Here is a 21,201-nt window from a genome sequence, read left to right as displayed (position 1 = left end):
ATCACTTCACAAATCAAAACGTCAAAGCTTTTATTTTCTCCACGTTTTATTACAGTTTTCATCCCAGATAGCAAGCTAATGTCGTTTTTTGTTGCATTTTCACACAGTGTTTCACTGATGACCGTCTTATCATCACTTTGATCTCTGTCGTTGCTCCGCCCACAGTCAGTTCCAGATTTGAAGGACAGCCAATCCCAGCAGAGGCAGCAGTTTCATCTGACCAATCCCTGAAGCCTGAGAGAGGTCACACAGAGGTCAAATAGTTATTTGACTGATGTGACACAAACACACATGCAGAAATGTTCTTCTGGCACAAATTTCACGCCATAAACTTTATTGTTTTTATACTGAGTAAACTTAAACTGGCCACTGGCAGCCATGCACGCCCAAACTCAAAGGTTAAAAATGCTGGAATTTTCTGATGACGCTTCTTTTGTGGGTGATGCTGCCAACATTCATGAATTGTAATGTCATTAAAAACACTGAGGAACACGACTAAACACTGATGGCTGACCTCTGCTTAGCTGTGCTTAGTTTTAGGATTGTTGAAGTCAAAGTTGAAGTAAACTGTCAGAAATTAAAACCTCCTGAATATAAAGTCGGATTTTTTTTTTTTTACTAATTATTTCCAATATTAACATTTGAAGTTTAGAAAATACAAATTTAAGCTCAAACATAAAAAAAATCTGGGTTTTCTGATGTTAAACACACGTACAGTTTGGCTGTGTTTAATTTGATCGTTATTACATGACATACAGTATGTGACAAAACAAGGAAAGGAAGCTTTAAGTTAAATATTGCAAATTTGTCCTTCACCAATACGTCTGAAAAAAAAGATGACTCACCTCGTTCATGAGGCCGAGCTCATTATCTAGAAAGACACAAGAAAGCACAGAAGCTGCTGTGAGTACAGCTCAGAAATACTTGTGTTACTAAACAAAGTGTCTGTGTTGTGCAGGTGCTCTGAAGTTACCGTAGTTACTGTAGTCATAGTCTGTAGTGTTATTCTCCGGGTCAATCATTCTTGTATTGGGAGAGCCCGCCTTCTCACTGTTGCCTGGTGATGAGAATTAAATAGAAACAATAAAATGACCTGATGGGACGATGCTATAACCAAAGGCAAGGCAAGTTTATTTGTATAGCACAATTCAACAACAAGGTGATTCAAAGTGCTTTACAGATATATTAGAAACAAAAACAATGATTAAAAATTGATTAAAACAAGCAAACAAACAAACAAACAAACAAACAAACAAACAAACAAACAAACAAACAAACCTGTATATATATATATCTGTATATAAAATCAAAACAGATAAAATCAGTAGTTAAATGTAAGTTTTGAAATTTAAGCTTAAAGTGTGGATTTGGTGCTTTATTCAAATGCAGCTGAGAACAGGTGAGTCTTCAACCTGGATTTAAATAAACTGAGTGTTTCAGCTGATCTGAGGCTTTCTGGGAGTTTGTTCCAGATATAAGGAGCATAAAAGCTGAATGCAGCTTCTCCGTGTCTGGTTCTGACTCTGGGAACTGATCTGACAAAAAACCGGATCCAGATGACCTGAGGGATCTGGAAGGTTCATACCAAAGCACAAACAAGCACAGAAGTTGCCTTCTGAGTGTAGATTTTGACAGTCATGTGCCTCTGAAAGTGTTCTTCGCTCAGTTAGATGTTGTGAAGGAGTTTTGTTAAACAAGGAAATCATTCTGTGGACGTTTGTCAAAGCTGGGAGGGCACTTAAAGAAAGCTCCAGGCGATCCAGGAGAGGAGGACAACTGCTGCCTAAGCAAAAACCTGTAGTGATGCCTTATGTGTCCGGAGTATTGGAACAGCTGAGACGCCTTTTTTCTAAACATCGCGTCTCCGTGGCTTTTGAACCCCAAAACACACTGTGGAAAAATTGCAAACAGAGTAACATAGCTTACGCTGTTAAGTGCCAGGAGGATGTAACATCCTGGACAGGGAGGAACGCTGGTTTGAGGGCGGAGTCAAGGAGGCCATTTACGTGAAAAGGGAAAGACCATCTCTGAATCGAGGAGGGGGCCTAAGGGTCCATCTGTCACCATCTTACAATGCTGTGATTGCAGCCGTTCCCCACCTCTCTGTGAATGGGACTCATGACCATTGATCAGTAGCTGTTGATCAATGATCAATGGTAACTGATCAGTGGTCACTGGTGATTGATCAGATTGATTAATTACTTTATAGGTCTGTTTCTAATTACAGATAGATTTCAGCTGGTGTCATGTTTCATGTTTCATGTGTTCAATACTTTTTCCCCGTCTCATTTCTCATCATTGCACATGACTCATGTACATCTAATGGTTTTATTTCTTTGCTTGTGTGGATTGGTTGTTACCAACATCTGGTGAGAATTTCATGTCAGTAGCACCATTTAGAGTTCAACACTTATTTTACCTGCTGCAATATATATTCATGCGTGTTGTTATGTTGAAGTCTTATTTCAAAAATATTAAATTCATTTTTCATCTCAAAAGTTGACACATGGCAGTTTGGGGCAGCATTCTTCTTTGCAGAACCTCTCGAGTTCTAACAGGTTGGATGGCGAGCATTCCTGCAGGCCAATTTCAGATGCTAACTCATGTTTAAGCTTGGACTCTGAGCACCTCAAGGACATTCACAGACAGGCCTGTGAAGCACTGAATACTTTCTGGATGCACTGTATGACGAGGCTGGATGATTTCACAGTGTTTGCATGTTATACCCACATAGCTACATCTTAGCCACCTTATTTCCTGTTTTCTTCATGTCTGCACTCTAAATCCAAACCCACAGATGCAACGTTTCTGAGGCTTGACTACAAAGAAGAACACTTAGTTCCATGAATACACTCATACACACATTTTGCAGTGCAGCTTTTTTTTTTTTGCAGCTTTTTTGTACAGCCTGCTAAAATATGACTTTTTGTTCAGAAGTGTTTTTTTTATTTCATGACAACAATTTAGTTTTAATGCAGATAGATGATGCTGTCATTAGATTTTTTGTTTGTTTGTTTGTTTGTTGTTGTTTTTTAACAAATTTTATCCTTAATGCCAACGACATGTCAAGTAAAGTAGATCAGCACCTTTAAATGACCTGGTTTTCTACGACATATTTTTAGAGAAAGACGTCAACAACCGTGAGCATCATGGAGCAAGTCGCTTAGGCTTTCAGTTCAAGGGCGAGTCCACAAGCGGTTTATAAAGAGATGTCGTGGATTACAGTGTTGTTTAGCAATTTTAGTCTATAAGCCAAACAAAAAACTCACAATAACTCTTCAACCTGTAACTGAAAGACTGCAACACACTTCTTCATGAATCTTTCGATCAATATCAGACCTTTGAGTGCAAAAGCAGGTTTAGTCTGTTAATTAAAACAGATATGTGAAAGGTTATAGGTCACTCACCACAACAGGACAACATGATCAGAGCAAGCCAGAGAGAGATGGAGAGTAACACATTCATCCTGGACGAGAGACACAAACTGACTGAAAGAGAGAGAGCGCGGGGAGTGTTCAAATAGAAACTCTCCAAACAAGACAGAACTTGCAGCCTTTAATAACCTCAGCTTTGTGAGTCAGGCCCATCAGGTTTTCTTTTTTTTAGATGAGGCCACGTAAGTTAAAGAAAAAAAGTTTAAGGGCCTGGAGGAGCGACGTGAAAGAAGCAAGTAATGAACTTTAGAAGTAAGTGCCAAAAAGTTGATCCCGTTCATCTGGACGTTTTCAGTGGGAGAAACGTTTCGTCACTCATCCAAGTGACTTCTTCAGTCTCAGCTGACTGCAGAGTTTCCCAATCTCAACAACAGTACATTTGCATAACGTAAGCAAGCAAGGAATTTATGGCACTTTCAGAACAACTCCCAGCTGAAACAAAGTGGTGTACACTTGACATGCCCAAAAATGATACCTTTAATAAGTATACAAACATTGTCATAGAAAGTCTAAGGAGCTTGGAAAGAAAAGCGTCTGGACTTCTTTAAGTTGCTTGAAGACGTTTCACCTCTCATCCGAGAAGCTTCTTCAGTTCTAAGGTCAAATGGTGGAGAGTCCCAGATCCCACATAAGCCGAGGTGTGAAACTGGGTGTGGGTCCCAATCAGCCAGGGCTTCAGGTGAGTTCATTGTGAAACCTGGCCCCACCTTATCATGTGAATTCCTGAGGTCAGATGGCCCAGGATGTGAGTGGGCGTTAAGGCGTCTGGGGAGGATCTCAAAACTGGATTATAGATGGCAGAGAGTTGGTGTCGTAAACCCCGCCTCTGTTCAAAGATGGTCGCTAACAGTGGACATAGATGCTTCTTTCACTCCTCTTCCAAACCATCTGTCCTCTCTGTCCAAAATGTGAACATTGGCATCCTCGAAAGAGTGTCCTTTATCCTTAAGATGCAGATGGACAGCTGAGTCTTGTCCTGTGGAGGTGGCTCTTCTGTGTTGTGCCATGCGCTTGTGAAGTGGCTGTTTGGTCTCTCCAATGTAGAGGTCTGTGCATTCCTCGCTGCACTGTACAGCATACACCACATTGTTAAGTTTGTGTTTTGGCGTTTTGTCTTTCGGGTGAACCAGTTTCTCTCTGAGCGTGTTGCCGGGTCTGAAATGCACCGGGATGTCATGCTTGGAGAAAACTCTCCTGAGTTTCTCTGATACACCGGCTACATCAGGAATGACAATGTTGTTGTCTGTCCTTCTTCCCTCGCTGGTGTCTGGCCTTCTTTTCTGTGCATCTTCACTGACTTGATGAAAGCCCCATTAGGATAGCCGCACGTTTTGAGTGCTTCCTTTACATGTGTGTGTTCCTTCTTTTTCCCTTCAGGCTTAGAGGGAACATGTTCTGCCCGGTGGTGTAGGGTCCTGATTACTCCAAGTTTGTGTTCCAGAGGGTGATGGGAGTCAAAGAGGAGGTACTGGTCCGTGTGTGTGGGCTTCTGGTAAACTTCGATGTTGAGGTTGCCGTTCTCTTCAACGTGCACGGCATAGTCCAGGAAAGGCAGACAGTTATCGGTGTCGATAGAAAGAGATAACATCAAGGAACACCATAGTTCTTTCCGTTTCAGTACTTCCACATTGACACAGTGCGCACTGAGAACCTGAAGTTCTGTGAATTTGTTGATATTGAAAACAGAACAATGCTTTCTCACAGCTTTGCTCCGAGGCATTGAGAGGATGATACAGATATTTTCACCCATAGTGATCAAGAAGTTTTTTGAAGATGACTTCAGTGAGATCTACCTCTGGCACATGCACTCACTCATGTCTGTGTTCCACACAAACATTCAAGAAGTGGAGATATCACCTGAATTTCAGGAGCGGGACCACTCCTCGTTCACGCCCCGTCTGGCCTCAGGCTAGAAAAACCCCTTCTCCAACACCCGCTGTTCTCATTTTCATGCCCCCTGCCCCCCCCCCCCCCTTTTTCTTTCCTCTCTTCTCCTCTCCTCTCCTCCCTTCCTTTCCTCCCTTTATTTCTCGTTAGTACAGGGGGATCCGCCCGGCCCGAGAGCCGTCGCCAGTCCCCTTCAAGCCCTTCCCCAAACCGCAGCACTAATCACTAGGGATGGGTATTGATTCAAGGTTCAAGGTTCAAGGTTCAAGGTTCTTTATTTGTCACATGCATAGTTATACAAGTATAACACACAGTGAAATGTAGCCTGACACGCTCCTCGACATGTGCAAAAAAATTGATAAGATTTTCACGATTCAGATTCCATTTTCGATTCTGTTTAACGATTCGATTCTTCATCGATTCTTTTTTAAAAAGGAGAACACTAAGGTCGATTAGCTCAGAACTTTGTTTTATATCTTCTCTTTGAACAAGATAGAAATTTAGGAGTAGCATGGCCTTACAAACCCAGCAGTGAGATCTTAAGCGATCCAGCCTGCGGCTCTTCAATGGGGTGTCACAGGGTCCCCGGGAAAAAACATTGTAAATGTAAAATAATAAAATAAATATTCTCCTGTAGCAATAACAAAGTATAACATAAATCATTCTGTAGCAATTACACAAGAATATCCAGTAATGTCCCTGCCTACAATTAAACACATTCACTTACTGAAAATCATCTGCTGTGGCAAACGGGTGCAAGCCTTTGACCACAAACTGAGTCACTGCTCGGTGACGTTCGTCTATCCTGCCTGAAAGGAGACGCTACCGGTAGACTGCAGCGAGAACTGGCAGCATCTGAGCCAGACTCTGTCTCTCATCATGGTCACTAAATGCACAGTAATGGCAGGTTTTGTAATAAGGCAGATCGCACTAACATAATATGCACTGTTAGTTGATTATTTACCTGCCGCATTAACGGGAGAGGACGTGCAAACGTTACCGCTGCTGCTGGGTTGAGATTCACGAGTCCGGAGCGGAATTAAAAACACGACATTCATTTAAGGTCATCACGTGTTTTGTGAACAAATGCTTTTGATATTCGTAGTGTTTCCTCCCTTAAATGAAACATCTACTATGCAAGTATTGCAAGTTGCCCTGTTGTCATCTGTTCTCATAAAGTATAACCAAACTTTTGAGCGTTTGAGCCGCTTACGCGCCGTGTTTCCTGCCAGGTAAATGACGCTCCGCAACGTGGTGACGTCATTTAAGGGAATCGTTTGCAAAAATGGCAAACAATTCCAAGGAACTGAAACAGTGGGAACCGGTTCTCAACAAGAACCAGGTTTCGATACCCATCCCTACTAATCACACTTCCTCATTCCTCATTTCCCATCGTTATCAAGGAAGTAGTGCCTGCTAGTGAAATGGAAAAAGAAAACCTGAGGTTAAAAAAATGTTGAACAGCATCCACACCATTCTTTATGAACGTAAGAGCAACAACTTCATGTCCTTTAAAGTTAAGGGACTACTTGTGTGCCGATGGTGCGCATCCTGCCCGGAGTGTCAGCTGGTTAACCAGCCGGCCATCCCAAATGCACCTTTGTGCCTACTGCCGTTTGAGTGCATATGCATGGGCTTCATTGGGCCATTTCAGTGGACTGCATTGCTTTTGTCACCCTTTTTAACTGAGTAATCTGAATTGATCAAATACGCAGTAATCTGTCATCTAAAGTCGAATAAAAACCAAATATGTGGAATCTACTCTTGTTGGGTTCAGTCAGGATAGTAGTGGTAACTCAACTTAGAGAAGAAAAACCCTCCACTCAAAATGAGACACTGACAATGACTTAAAGGAGAAAAGAGATTTGAGTGTATTCACACATTTAAATTGCCCAAAAACACATCGACATGAACCCAAACCATTTGAATTATTGCAAACATGTAGTTCACCACAATAATTCGCAGCAGATTTCTACCACATAAAAAACCAGCCGGTATATTCTTCACGGAATACATTAACTCAACACGGTACAGGACTGAACCTTTCACAACAGCTTTTTGCATCTTTCTCCGTGCAGGCGGGTGCAGTGAAAGAAAGTCACCGTGAGCAGCTCTATGGACTATGAAGTGATATGGTCGCACAACCTCCTTAAAGCGTGGAGAGAAGCTGAACCTGCTTCTCTGGTGAGGATGGTTTAAGAAAGATAAGTTGGGGCCAGAGGTGCCAAATTGCACATATCTATTTTGATAACCATCTCACACAGAGAGCAGATGTTGCTGCAGTACGACTCTCATAGAGCATCGTTTTGAAACGCAGCCTGGTGTGACGGTACGTTCACGGCCCTACATGAACATAAGAGACTAATTGTTTTGAAAGAATTGACTAAAATGCTGAAAACGGGAGTGATAAAAGAATCGCACAGGGTGAGGTGTAGCCCCATAGTTCTGGTTGTGAAGAAAGATTCTGTGTCTACCACAAGGTGAACGAAGTTGACGTGTATCCCATGCCCCGGGTGGACGAGCTCCTGGACCGGTTAGGCACAGCTCAATTTTTCGTGACACTGTATTCAACCGAAAGAAGTATGCAGTTGGACGGAGGGAGGTACAGTATGTGGGGTAGCACTTGGGGCAGGTGCGTCCACAGGTGGAGAAAACAGCAGTAATTGCATCATGTCTGCACTCCAAGACCAAAAATCTGTATGTTTGGTCTTTCTGCACATAATCTGTTTATAATTATTCAGCCATTTATATTACCCATATCTGCATATACCAGCATATACATACATTTGCCCATAGTACATCTATATAATTGCTCTTAATGCACTTACTACTCTTGCACTTCTGATTAGATGCAAAACAGTATTTTGTTACCCCATGTTCAAACATGTTTATGACAGAGGTAAGAAGATTCCTGGGGCTGGCTGATTATTTTTGCTGGTTCATGCCCGGGTTTGAGGACCTAACCAGCCCAGAATGATGCCCCAGATCTAGTCTAGTTGACGGAGCAGTGCCAGGCAGCATTTGTGAAGGTGAAAAAGTCTCTGTTTAGGGAGCCGCTTCTCCACACGCCTAACGTCCTGCAGACGGACACCTCGAACAGAGGGCTGGGGGCAGTTTTGTCCTAACAGGTAAGGGTGGTCGGCTGTACATGAGCTGAAAATTGAACGACCAAATAATGAGGTACAACATTGTAGAGAAGGAGTTTCTGGCAATCTGACACGCGGTGATTTCCTGCATTATTACCTCCTGGGACACTCATTCACCCTCTGCTCAGAAAACACCTCGCTACAGTGGCCCCACAACATAAATGATCCCAACACCCAGATCACCCGGTGGAATCTGGCTTTGCAGCCTTTTAACTTCAAGGTGGTCCATAGTGCAGGGACGCAGACGGTTGTGGCCAAAAATAATAAACACAATCACTCCATGAATGAAATAGTTTCAAAAATTAAGTCTTTTATTTTTTATTTTTTATTACAACTTGTGCAGATAAAGCTTCTGTCTTTGGCTCCGCCCACAGTCAGTTCCAGATCAGAAGGACAGCCAATCCCAGCAGGAGCAGCAGTTTCATGTGACCAATCCCTGAGGCCTGAGAGAGGTCACACAGAGGTCAAATAGTTATTTGACTGATGTGACACAAACACACATGCAGAAATGTTCTTCTGGCACAAATTTCACGCCATAAACTTTATTGTTTTTATACTGAGTAAACTTAAACTGGCCACTGGCAGCCATGCACGGCCAAACTCAAAGGTTAAAAATGCTGGAATTTTCCGATGACGCTTCTTTTGTGGGTGATGCTGCCAACATTCATGGATTGTAATGTCATTAAAATTCTGTCATCAGATAAAAATAAGTTGTTGTCATCAACATAAGTGATTAGTTTGTTACAGATGGCGTGCTGGTACCACATCAGAATCCTTATTTAAAGCTTCCTTTATTCCTCACAGCACAGATTCAATGAAGCGAACATCACTCAGATATTTTCACCATATTGAGATGATAAAAGCTCAAAGCTGCTCCACATCATCGTTCTACAACAAGCTCACAGGCTTGTGTTTGAGTTCAGGTGTTCCTCACATACGTGACACAAAACCACAAACATGCAGACGGGACAGAAACTGTTTATCAAGCGTCTGCAGGAAAGTTAGACCAACTAAAAAGCCACAAGTAAGTGACGGGCTTACACGCCAGCTTTACTTGTAGTTTTGAAGTAACGTCGGAAAAATAAAAGTCAGCTAAACACTGATGGCTGATCTCTGCTTAGCTGTGCTTAGTTTTAGGATTGTTGAAGTGAATCCAGCGGGCATCTGTCAGAAAACCTCCTGAATATAAAGTCGGGTTTTTTTTCTAATTATTTCCAATATTAATGTTTAAAGTTTTAAAAAGTACAAATTTAAGCTCAAACACAAAAAAAAATCTTTGGATTTTCTGATGTTAAACACTCATTTTGTGACATGTGTAATCAGGATTTCTGGAGGTGTTTCAGTGTGTTTTTGCAGTTCAGCTGTGCTTAATGTGATCGTCCACAGTTATTACATGATAGTATGTGACAAAAATAAGGAAAAGCAAAATAACCAAATAAATCTTTTCCAGTTTTAAGTTGTAATTCTGTCCTTTACCAGTACATCTGAAAAAAGATGGCTTACCTTGTTCATGGGGACAAATTCTAGAAAGACACAAGAAAGCACAGAAGCTGCTGTGAGTACAGGTCAGTAATAGTTGTGTTACTAGATAAAGTGTCTGTGTTGTGCAGGTGCTCTGGAGTTACCATAGTTATTGTGGTCATTCCCAGTGTTATTCTCTAGGATGTTATCGTAGTCATAATAAACGTAGCCATGATAACTGTAGTAATAATTCTGCAGGAATGCGATTTCTTCATGGTGCAAGTTTTCCTTTTCAACGATTCCTGGCGATGAAGATTAAGCAGAAACATTATAATCATGTCACCTGATTGAAAGTGGGCTAAAAACAAACTACAGACAACCAACAAACTCTACAAGCCTGGCAGGTTTTTCAGTTATTGAACTTTTTGGTTTTAATGTACCAAATATTAATTTAGTGGTATGACGTTGTTTAACAAATTTCCTGTACTGATCTCTCTCATGTAATTGCATTAAAAAAACAGGATGTTAACGAAACATCCTGTAATTAGTTAAGATGGCAGTTGGGGTCAAGACCGGTGGGAGTGAACCCTGATGTGACGTTATGATGAGCAGAGTAAGAGCAACCCAACAGGATGGCACCGGATCTGACATAAACGGTAGTAACCAGACCGAAAAGCAGCGCATATTTCGGTGCTTTTTTTTTCCTGAGCTGTGATACACTTTGGATTCTAGCCAATCATTTTACCTTTCCGAGGATAGTAGGCGGGTCCAGGTACGTACGTTCTTTTAGAGCAGAGCTACAGATTAAAAATGCCCAAAGCGAAGCGGTCAAAAGTCTGGCTGTACTTCACAGCAAAAGATGTAAACTCAGCAGCAACAAGTGCTTTAAGCTGATACTGTGATACTGTCAAAGGAGGTAACACCAAGAATCCGATGAAACACCTGGTGACGTATAGCATTTTGTTAAAAGCTGAGAAATGCGCCGTATTTGCTGCGAGACCTCACACCGAGCACGTCTACTGCGGGTGTGGTGCCTGTTATCGGACCCGGAGTTAGCAACATCCCCCAAAAACCCGAAGAGGAGAGTCCTGGCCCCTAGCCCTGCCAGTGTAGCAGAAATGATGAGGATGATGATGCAGCAGCAGCCGTTCTTCTCTGTGTGAGTAGCTTAATGTTGTTCGTGTGTAATTTACGTTGAGTAGGCTAACCACATTATTACATTAATGCATGTAAGGTGAACTAGCAAACATCATCATAGCTACATGCAGCTGTCCTCTTGTTTGATGGCAGATGCTCCCTTCACCCTGGACAAAAAGGCTAAAATGACCAAAGAAAAAGTGGAAAACAGTTAAACATGAGAGGTTCTTGGACAAAGTTTGTGTTTTTTCCATTGTTTAAGCACCGGTTCGAGCACCGTTTAAGCACTGGCACCGTTTCAAAAGTACCGGTTTGGTACTGGTATCGGATAAAACCTAAACGATATCCATCCCTAGTAATAAGTAACTAATTACTTCTGAAAATAAGTAACAGAATTATTTTCTTGGAGAAGTAATCAATAATTATTATTTAACTACTATGTTCAAGTAACTTGACCAACACTGCTGATGGATGACCTCCATGGAGCACGTCTGAAGACTGTGCATGCTTAGTTTTTAGGACTGTTGAAGTGAATCCAGCAGTTAGTGTTGCCAAAAGCTTGGAAATAATTAGCAAATAATCTTATTTTAAGAAATAATGCAGAAAACATCCTGATTCCCTCCAAAAAAGGACAGGCGTGATCGTTCTCTCAATCAGCATCACATCTTTCATGTAAAACAGCTTAAATCCACACTGGATTTTAGAGGGATTAAAGGATGTTCTGGTTCCAGTTCACTCACCACAGCAGACTAACATCATCAGAGACAGCCAGAGACAGATGGACAGCAAGACATTCATCCTGGACGACAGACACAAACTCACTGAAAGAGCTTCACGACTTTAAACATCAGACTCAACTGACGAGGAAGTGAAAAAGCGCTGAAAATAAACCTTTGTCTTCTTGTTAGTCTGCTTTAACTTCACATGCAGACTGAATATACTACCAAGGAGTATTAGGGCCACATTAAGAAAGAAAAATATTATTAATCATTTCGAGAATAAAGGCAAAATTTCAAGATTACAGGTGTAATTCTATTTGGATATATGTGGTCAGTGTACGCGGGGAAACTGCGACCCTCAAGGAAAAAACAAAAATGTGTGGCGAGTAGAGATGGACTGATTCGATATTACATATCGGTCCGATACTGACCTACATCACTGGATCGGATATTGGAGAGAAATAAAAAATGTAATCTGATCCATTAAATATCACAAAAACACCTCACAAAACTTGTGACATGGCGTAACTCGGCTCATAACCATAGCACGTCGAAAGAGTATGCGTCATGTGACAGAGCGGCTGTGGCGTGCGAGACCTGATGGCGGTCTGGTTGAGCATTTGGAGCCTCGCTACGTCCTTCCAAACCGGCATTTCATCTCTGAGAGAGCTATCCCAGAGAAGTAAAGCAAGTGTGTAAGTTCATGTCTGAATGTTTTTCAAGCATCCCCACGTTAAGCTTAACAATGGAGCGACTGCCTCCCCCTCCCTCTCCTGTTGCTACTTCAATCATGAAATTGATTAATGATCAGCTGATCGGCTTTTCTGTCACGAGTCCGTCTCAGAAAGAGGAAACCAGCGGCTGAACAACAGCAGCACGTTTAAGCTTGATAAGCTGTTGTTAGAATTTATTTAATATTACTTTCTACACCAGGATCTTTTTCTACAGCTGACGTAACTGTGCAGGGGCGGATCTAGCATGGTTTAGCCAGGGGGGCCGATAGGGCATGAACAGGGAAAAGGGGGCACAAAGACATACTTTTCTTTCTTATTCTCATTTAAAATGTCGAGCTTTTAATAAATAATTATCTGAATTTTACAAAGTTTTAATCTGATGTAAAACTGATAGAATTCCTTTACTGTATATAGTAACTATTAACTCTAATATACCCTATTAAGCTATAGCACTTTTTTCTTTGGGAAGGTACCATCTGTGCAGTCTGCAATTCTGTTGAGGGAAGATGCTGAATCTATTTAATTACTGTGGAAGAAAAAAAATTTTACGCCCGGCCCCGCCAATCGGCCACCAGGAGTGAGCCGGTACATACATGAGCGCCCAGCCCCAGACGACAAGGACCACCAACACACCAACGTCTGAGGGCATCAGCCACCAGCAATTATTAATTAGTCAGATAAAAGGCACTGGGGAACTCAGCAACACAAAACGACCTGGACATCCACGGAAGACAACAGTGGTAGATGATCACAGAATTATTTCCATGGTGAAGAGAAACCTGTTCACAAAAGCTGGGCAGAATTCTTCTTTGCAGAACCTCTCAAGTTCTAACAGGTTGGATGGCGAGCATTCAGGCCAATTTCAGATGCTAACTCACGTTTAAGCCTGGACTCTGTCTGAGCACCTCAAGGACATTCACAGACAGGCCTGTGGAGCTCTGAATACTTTCTGGATGCACTGTATGACGAGGCTGGATGATTTCACAGTGTTTGCATGTTATACCCACATAGCTACATCTTAGCCACCTCATTTCCTCTTTTCTTCATGTCTGCACTCAAACCCACAGATGCAACGTTTCTGAGGCTTGACTGCAAAGAACATTTTCATCAATACACACATTTTGTGCGCTAACATCAGTGCAGCTTTTTTGTACAGCCTGCTAAAATATGACTTAAAACATCTTTTTGTTCAGAGATGTTTTTTTTATTTCATGACAACATTTTTGTTTTTATGCAGATAGATTATGCTGCCATTAGTTTTTTTCTAGGTTTATCTTTAATGCTGCTTACACTCCAGTTTTACTCTTAAGTGTAAAAACCAGAACATGTCAAGTAAAGTAGATCAGCACCTTTAAATGACCTGGTTTTCTACGACATATTTTTAGAGAAAGACGTCAACAACCGTGAGCATCATGGAGCAAGTCGCTTAGGCTTTCAGTTCAAGGGCGAGTCCACAAGCCGTTTATAAAGAGATGTCGTCGATTACAGTGTTGTTTAGCAATTTTAGTCTATAAGCCAAACAAAAAACTCACAATAACTCTTCAACCTGTAACTGAAAGACTGCAACACACTTCTTCATGAATCTTTCGATCAATATCAGACCTTTGAGTGCAAAAGCAGGTTTAGTCTGTTAATTAAAACAGATATGTGAAAGGTCATAGGTCACTCACCACAACAGGACGACATGATCAGAGCAAGCCAGAGAGAGATGGAGAGCAACACATTCATCCTGGACGAGAGACACAAACTGACTGAGACAGACAGAGAGAGAGGGGGGGAGTGTCTAAATGGAAACTCTCCAAACGAGAGAAAACTTACAGCTTTTAATGAGCCTCAGCTTTGTGAGTCGGACCCAACAGGTTTTTTAGGATGAGGCCACTGAACTTAAAGAAAGATGTAAGCCCTGATAATAAAACATAAGGCAGGTCAGAGCTGTTCAAAATAAACAAACAATCACTCGAATAGTTTCAAAAATAAAGTCTTTTATTTTGTCTTTTTTATTACAACTTTCATTGCAGATAAAGCTTCTGTCTTTGGCTCCACCCACAATCAGTTCCAGATTTGATGGACAACCAATCCCAGCAGGAGCATCAGTTTCAGCTGACCAATCCCTGAGGCCTGAGAGAGGTCACACACAAACACACAGGCAGAAATGTTCAAATTTCACGCCATAAACTTTATTGTTTTCATACTGAGTAAACTTAAACTGGCCACTGGCAGCCATGCACGCCCAAATTATGGAGACACGTGTTACACGCATGGATGCATGCGTCCTCACATATGTGGCGCTATGATAAAGATAAAGACATGAAAATCGTAGCCCCCCCATTTTATTTTATGCTCACGGACACTTTCTTTTGGAAAGGCCACTGTTAATGTCGATTGTACTGTTCGCCAGCAGGGGGCACTCAGTCTCGAACGCATCGGTAGCTGGCGCTTCACGAGTGTTAGTCAGTAGTGAAGATGCAGCGTACGGCCTGCGCAGAAAGAACTGATTGACTGTTTTTCTGTTTTTCTACAGGTAAGCTGGGTGGGATGTTATAAAAGTGACAGACCGCAGTGGCGGCTGATGATGAAGGTCTTGTAGTGTGACAATGTTAGGCTGGAGATTTAATTCCCAAGTTTATCCAGTTGTTAGACTGTGCCGAGAGTCTTTGATTTCCATACAGGTATTTTTTGGGTCAAAGCCACAATATATGTTTTGCACAATAAGAGAAAGTGACTGAATGTTCAGTTCAAGTCAAGAACAACGTTTAGTTGAAAAGGATGCAGGTTGATAAATGCAGTTCAGGTTGATGAATAGATGAAAACAAGATAAAACTGTAATGAGAGTTCACTCTGGTATTCGTGCATACAGTAAAATGTACTTTTGTGATTGGGCAGTACATAAAAGTGTTGCGTGTGACTATGAAAGTGTAAAGTTTAGAGAAAGTAAGGTCATTGTCACTAGAAGAAGTGTTAGTCAGTAGCGAAGAGGCAGCGTACGAACTAAAAGAAAGAACTGGTTAACCTGTCGTTTTTCTATTTTTCTACAGTTTCTGTGAAAAAGAAATATGTTGCACAGGAGATGAGTTTGCGCATCATTTTCAGCAGTGTCACGAGTACAGTACGTGACACAAAACCACAAACATGCAGACTGGAAGAAACTCAACAACTTTCATTTCTGTTTATCAAGCGTCTGCAGGAAAGTTAGACCAACTAAAAAGCCACAAGTAAGTGACGGGCTTACACGCCAGCTTTACTTGTAGTTTTGAAGTAACGTCAGAAAAATAAAAGTCAGCTAAACACTGATGGCTGATCTCTGCTTAGCTGTGCTTAGTTTTAGGATTGTTGAAGTGAATCCAGCGGGCATCTGTCAGAAAACCTCCAGACAAGAAAGTGGGATTTTTTTTCTAATTATTTCCAATACTAATGTTTAAAGTTTAAAAAAGTACAAATTTAAGCTCAAACACAAAAAAAAATCTTTGGATTTTCTGATGTTAAACACTGATTTTGTGACATGTGTAATCAGGATTTCTGGAGGTGTTTTTGCAGTTCAGCTGTGTTTATTACATGATAGTATGTGACAAAAATAAGGAAAAGCAAAATAATCAAATAAATCTTTTCCAGTTTTAAGTTGTAAATCTGTCCTTTACCAGTACATCTGAAAAAAGATGGCTTACCTTGTTCATGAGGAAAAAATCTAGAAAGACACAAGAAAGCACAGAAGCTGCTGTGAGTACAGCTCAGTAACAGTTGTGTTACTAGATAAAGTGTCTGTGTTGTGCAGGTGCTCTGAAGTTACCATAGTAATCGTAGTCATAATAAGAAGATAAGTTATAATAAGAAGTGTAGTTATTCGCTGAGAATTCATACATGTCTTCATGGTGTAAGTTTTCCTTTTCAATGATTCCTGGTGATGAAAATTAAGCAGAAACAATAAATTCATGTGACCTGATGGAAGGTGAGCTAAAAACAAACTCCAGACAACCTACAAACTGCTCTACAAGCCTGGCATTTTAGTTTTTTAGTTTTTTAGTTTTTGATGTTCATGGTTTCATGCACCAAACATTAATGTAGTGGTATGAAGTTGTTTGACAGAGCAAGTGTCTCCAGGACAATTACTCCAGCAAATTCTTAACAGATCTCTAAATTTCTTTTTAAACAATCTTTTTAAAAACTTATGAAACTGTAACTGCAGTAATGCAACAAACATCTTCTGACGTCCAGTAAAGTCACGATGGATCAATCAGCTGGTCGACCTCTGTGGAGCAAGTTTGCTTTTTTAGGACTGTTGACGTGAATCCATCAGTTAGCAAAATGATTTGCAATTTTAATATTTAAAGTTTCAAAGCAGCTGCAGCAGTTTATAAGAAATAATGCAGAAAACATCCTGACTGCCAAAAAAAGAACAGGCGTGATCATTCTCTCAATCAGCATCACATCTTTCATGTAAAACAGCTTAAACCTGCAGCAGATTAGGATTAAAGGATGTTCTGGTTCCAGTTCACTCACCACAGCAGACTAACATCATCAGAGACAGCCAGAGACAGATGGACAGCAAGACATTCATCCTGAACGACAGACACAAACTCACTGAGAGAGCTTCACGACTTCAACAAGATGACAAAGGTTTATTTTAAGCACTTTTCACTTCCTCATCAGCTCAGTCTGTCTGCTTTTTACATGCAGACAGACTGAATATACTTCCAAGGAGTATTAGGGAAACATATTATTAATCATTTCGGGAATAAAGGCAAAATTTCAAGATTACAGTTGTTGTTTCAAGACCCTTCTATACCCTCTGAGTGAGTGAAATGGTTTCTTTTAGCTGATAAACACAGTGTGTTGATGAGTATAAGGACGCTGAAAAGAAAAAGCTGAGTCTGCTCAGACAGAAAAACACAAATTCAGAAGAGGGGATGCACACAAAGAAAAAAAAAGAGGATGTGGTATATCATAATACAATTAATACATTTGTTTCACTGACCCATCCTAACAAGGCATTTCATAGAGATTACAGCAAACATGTTACGTTTCAACTTTAATTTTAAAATTTCAATTTTGTTCTCAAAATGATCGAAAATATTTTTTATTTTCTTAATGTAGCAATAATACTCCGGTGTAATCTCCAAAAGTGGGTTCTGTTCATCTGGACATTTTCAGTGGGAGAAACGTTTCGTCACTCATCCAGGTGACTCTGCTGACTACAGGTTTCCCCGCCTTATGTATGAATTTTGGTTTGTGCTTACTGACCTCGAACTGATGTTATGTGCTACACGATGCTCAAAAATCTTTCAAAAAAACTTTTAGTGCCACTTTTCGGAGCATTACGGTTACTGTTGCCAGGAGCCTCGCGGAGTAATACGTACTGTGCTTCAACAAAACATTACCGTGTTGTGTATGTATAACGACTTCAAAATGGCACCTGCGAAGAGACACGCTTACGAAGCGGATTTTAAACTCCGAGCAATCAGTTATGCAGCAGAAAATGGAAATAGAGCAGCTGCGAGACAATTCGGCATTAATGAGTCGATGGTGCGCAAGTGGAGGAAGCAAGAAGATGACCTAAAACAAGTAAAGATGACCAAAAGGAGTTTCCGAGGGAACAAGGCGCGATGGCCGCAGTTAGTGGACAAAATTGAACAGTGGGTTATTGAACAGAGAACAGCAGGCAGAAGTGTCTCTACAGTCTCTATTCGACTCAAGGCAACAGCGGCAGCACCTGACATGCAGATCAACGACTTTCGAGGGGGACCTTCTTGGTGCTTCCGTTTTATGAAAAGGCATAATCTCTCAATCCGCACAAGAACTACTGTCTCACAGCAACTGCCAAACGATTACAAAGAAAAGTTGGCCATTTTCTGCACGCACTGCCAGAATAAGATCACTGAAAAGAAGATCCAGCTAGAACGCATCACTAACATGGACGAGGTCCCCCTCAACTTTGACATCCCCGTGAACTGTACTGTCGAGAAAACAGGGACCAGTACGGTATCTATACGCAACACAGGGAACGAGAAGTCATCCTTCACTGTAGTTCAGGGCTGCCAAGCTAATGGCCAGAAACTACCACCCATGGTCATTTTCAAGAGGAAGACTTTGCCAAAAGAAAAGTTTCCGGCCGACGTCATCGTCAAGGCTAACTCAAAGGGCTGGATGGACGAGGAGAAGATGAGCGAGTGGCTGAGTTTATGTCATGAGACCGGGTGGCTTTTTCCACAAATCTCCGTCTCTTTTGATCTACGACTCCATGCGCGCCCATCTCACCGAGGCTGTCAAAACCCAAATGAAGCAAACTAATTCGGAGCTTGCTGTCATTCCGGGTGGATTAACCAAAGAACTCCAACCACTAGATATTGGTGTCAACAGGTCGTTCAAAGTTAAAGTACAAGCTGCGTGGGAGCATTGGATGACAGAAGGCGAACACACATTCACCAAGACAGGGAGGCAACGCCGAGCGAGTTACGCTGCTATCTGTCAATGGATCGTGGATGCTTGGGTTAAGGTATCAGTCTCAAGTGTCGTCCGAGCTTTCACGAAGGCTGGAATAATCACTGAACAGCTAAGTAACCGCAACAACTGATTCAGATAATGATGAATGATGTTTAACTTATCTGATTGTTTTATTTTGCTGAATGCACTTTAAATGCCTTTTAATCCGGCGTGAGAGGGATCCGGGCATCGTTAATACCGAAATTGCGCAGCTGTTTACCGTAACTCAGACACGGAAGGTAAAGAATTTGATGGAATTGTGGAAGTTGAATGTACTGGCAAAAGTAAGTGTATTTTTCAATATTGAATGTGTTACAGCTTAACAGTGTTAAGAGTTAATGTGAATGAGCTTACTAAAGGTCAAGTTATCTGACTGTTTTGTTTGTCTTAATGCACCTTATAATACGGTACACCTTATGTATGAAAACAGACCCAGTCTTCAACGGTGCGCCTTATAGTGCGGAAAATATGGTATATCTATTTTATTGCTAAAGCACTTTCTGGATGAATGCAAACTTCATTTCGTTGCCTTGTAATTGTGACATGTGCAATAACAATAAAGTTGAATTCTATTCTATTCTATTTGCATAATGACTGAAACCAGCCCACTGAAGGAACAATGGGCTGGGAGGTCAGTTCCTTCATCATAATTATGCAAATTCTCATGACCATTGATCAACAACCTCTGATCAATAACCATGAGTCCCATTCACAGAGTTGGGGAATGGCTGCAATCACAGCATTGTAAGATGGTGATAGATGTACCCTTAGGCCCCCTCCTCGATTCAGAGATGGTCTTTCCCTTTCACGTAAATGGCCTCCTTGACTCCGCCCTCAAACCAGCGTTCCTCACTGTCCAGGATGTTACATCCTCATCATTGAAAGAGTGTCCACTGGCCTGTAGGTGTAAATAGACTGCAGAGTCCTGGCCTGACGAGGTGGCTCTTCTGTGTTGTGCCATCTGCTTCGCCAGAGGTTGTTTGGTTTCCCCGATATATAAATCCTGGCAATCCTCCTGCACTTAACAGCGTACACTATGTTACTCTGTTTGTGTCGGGGGAGCAGATCCTTGGGGTGGACCAGTTTTTGGCGCAGCGTGTTTTGGGGTTTGAAAGCCACAGAGACACGATGTTTAGAAAAAATGCGTCTCAACTGCTCCGATACTTCTGACACATATGGGATCACTACAGGTTTTCGTTTAGGCAGCGGTTGTCCTTCACTCTTGGATCAGTTGGAGCTTTCTGTAGGAGCCTTTCCAGCTTTGACAAAAGTCCAGCTGGGATAACCACATTTACTCAGGGCCTTCTTCATGTGATGTTCTTCTGCCTCCCTGGCTGCTGTGTCAGTGGGGATGGTGTTCGCTCTGTGTTGTAGCATCCTGATGACTCCCAGTTTATGCTCCAGTGGATGATGAGAGTCAAACCTTAAATAGTAATCCGTATGTGTTGTTGATCAATGGTCATGAGAATTTGCATAATTATGATTAAGGAACTGACCTCCCAGCCCATTGTTCCTTCACTGGGCTGGTTTCAGTCATTATGCAAATGTCCTGTTTATAAGATTGAAACCTGCAGTCAGCTGAGACTGAAGAAGTCACCTGGATGAGTGACGAAACGTTTCTCCCACAAAACGCTACGACCAGATGAACAGAATCAACTTTTGGAGATTTACTTACCTGGATGATTGAGATGCATCAAGACTCTGGTGTAATATACAGACTCATACAGTGGGATTTTATATGGTTTGATTTCCTTGTAATAAATTTGACCTTTTTGGCTGATTTCCAGCTTCAGGTATTTACTGAAAAAAAAGAAATAAAAGTCCATATTCAGCTTATAGCCATTTATGCAGCCTCTAAATTCATCACGCAGTTATGTGAAGACAAAATAGACAATTATGCTCAAAAAACAAGCCAATAAAATAAAACCACCAAAAACTGTTGCACATTTGACAACTTTCACTTCTGCTTTCGTTGTGTCTGCAGGAAAATGAAAGTCGCCCGCTTAAAAGCCTCAAGATGGTAAAAGTCTTGCTGTGGCTTTAAAATCCCGCTTTCATTTTGCTGATGAGTCTAATGCCTGAAGAACGCGTTGTACTAAAACATAGTAGAGCTGACTTCTACTTGTTCCTTATGGTCAATTATAGGCCAATCTCCAACCTTCCTTTCATATCAAACATCCTTGAAAGAGTAGTTGTCAAACAGCTAACA

General features: G+C 41.4%; 3 long non-coding RNA genes across 3 annotated transcripts; all 3 read right to left on the bottom strand.

Moving 5' to 3' along the window:
* Positions 1 to 9: 9 nt before the first annotated feature.
* LOC146564975 (uncharacterized) lies at positions 10 to 3,563 on the bottom strand. The gene is made up of 4 exons (XR_014894480.1): positions 3,408 to 3,563; positions 974 to 1,057; positions 846 to 871; positions 10 to 234 (listed from the first exon to the last, which is right to left on the bottom strand). It is a non-coding gene; the product is annotated as an uncharacterized LOC146564975 (long non-coding RNA).
* Positions 3,564 to 8,772: 5,209 nt separating this feature from the next.
* LOC146564974 (uncharacterized) lies at positions 8,773 to 14,178 on the bottom strand. Its single transcript, XR_014894475.1, has 4 exons — positions 11,806 to 14,178; positions 10,093 to 10,230; positions 9,971 to 9,990; positions 8,773 to 8,910 (listed from the first exon to the last, which is right to left on the bottom strand). It is a non-coding gene; the product is annotated as an uncharacterized LOC146564974 (long non-coding RNA).
* Positions 14,179 to 14,480: 302 nt separating this feature from the next.
* On the bottom strand, positions 14,481 to 17,292 carry LOC146564973 (uncharacterized). The gene is made up of 4 exons (XR_014894476.1): positions 17,013 to 17,292; positions 16,303 to 16,410; positions 16,181 to 16,200; positions 14,481 to 14,636 (listed from the first exon to the last, which is right to left on the bottom strand). It is a non-coding gene; the product is annotated as an uncharacterized LOC146564973 (long non-coding RNA).
* Between the last annotated feature and the right edge of the window lie 3,909 nt (positions 17,293 to 21,201).

The sequence above is a fragment of the Mchenga conophoros genome, linkage group LG11 (assembly GCF_057382185.1).
Source record: "Mchenga conophoros isolate Kocher_MC1m ecotype Shallow Benthic linkage group LG11, M_conophoros_male_GT1.1, whole genome shotgun sequence".
Lineage (NCBI taxonomy): Eukaryota > Metazoa > Chordata > Actinopteri > Cichliformes > Cichlidae > Mchenga > Mchenga conophoros.
The sequence above is the reverse complement of the archived record's forward strand: the minus strand, read 5'-3'. Positions and strand labels throughout refer to the sequence as shown.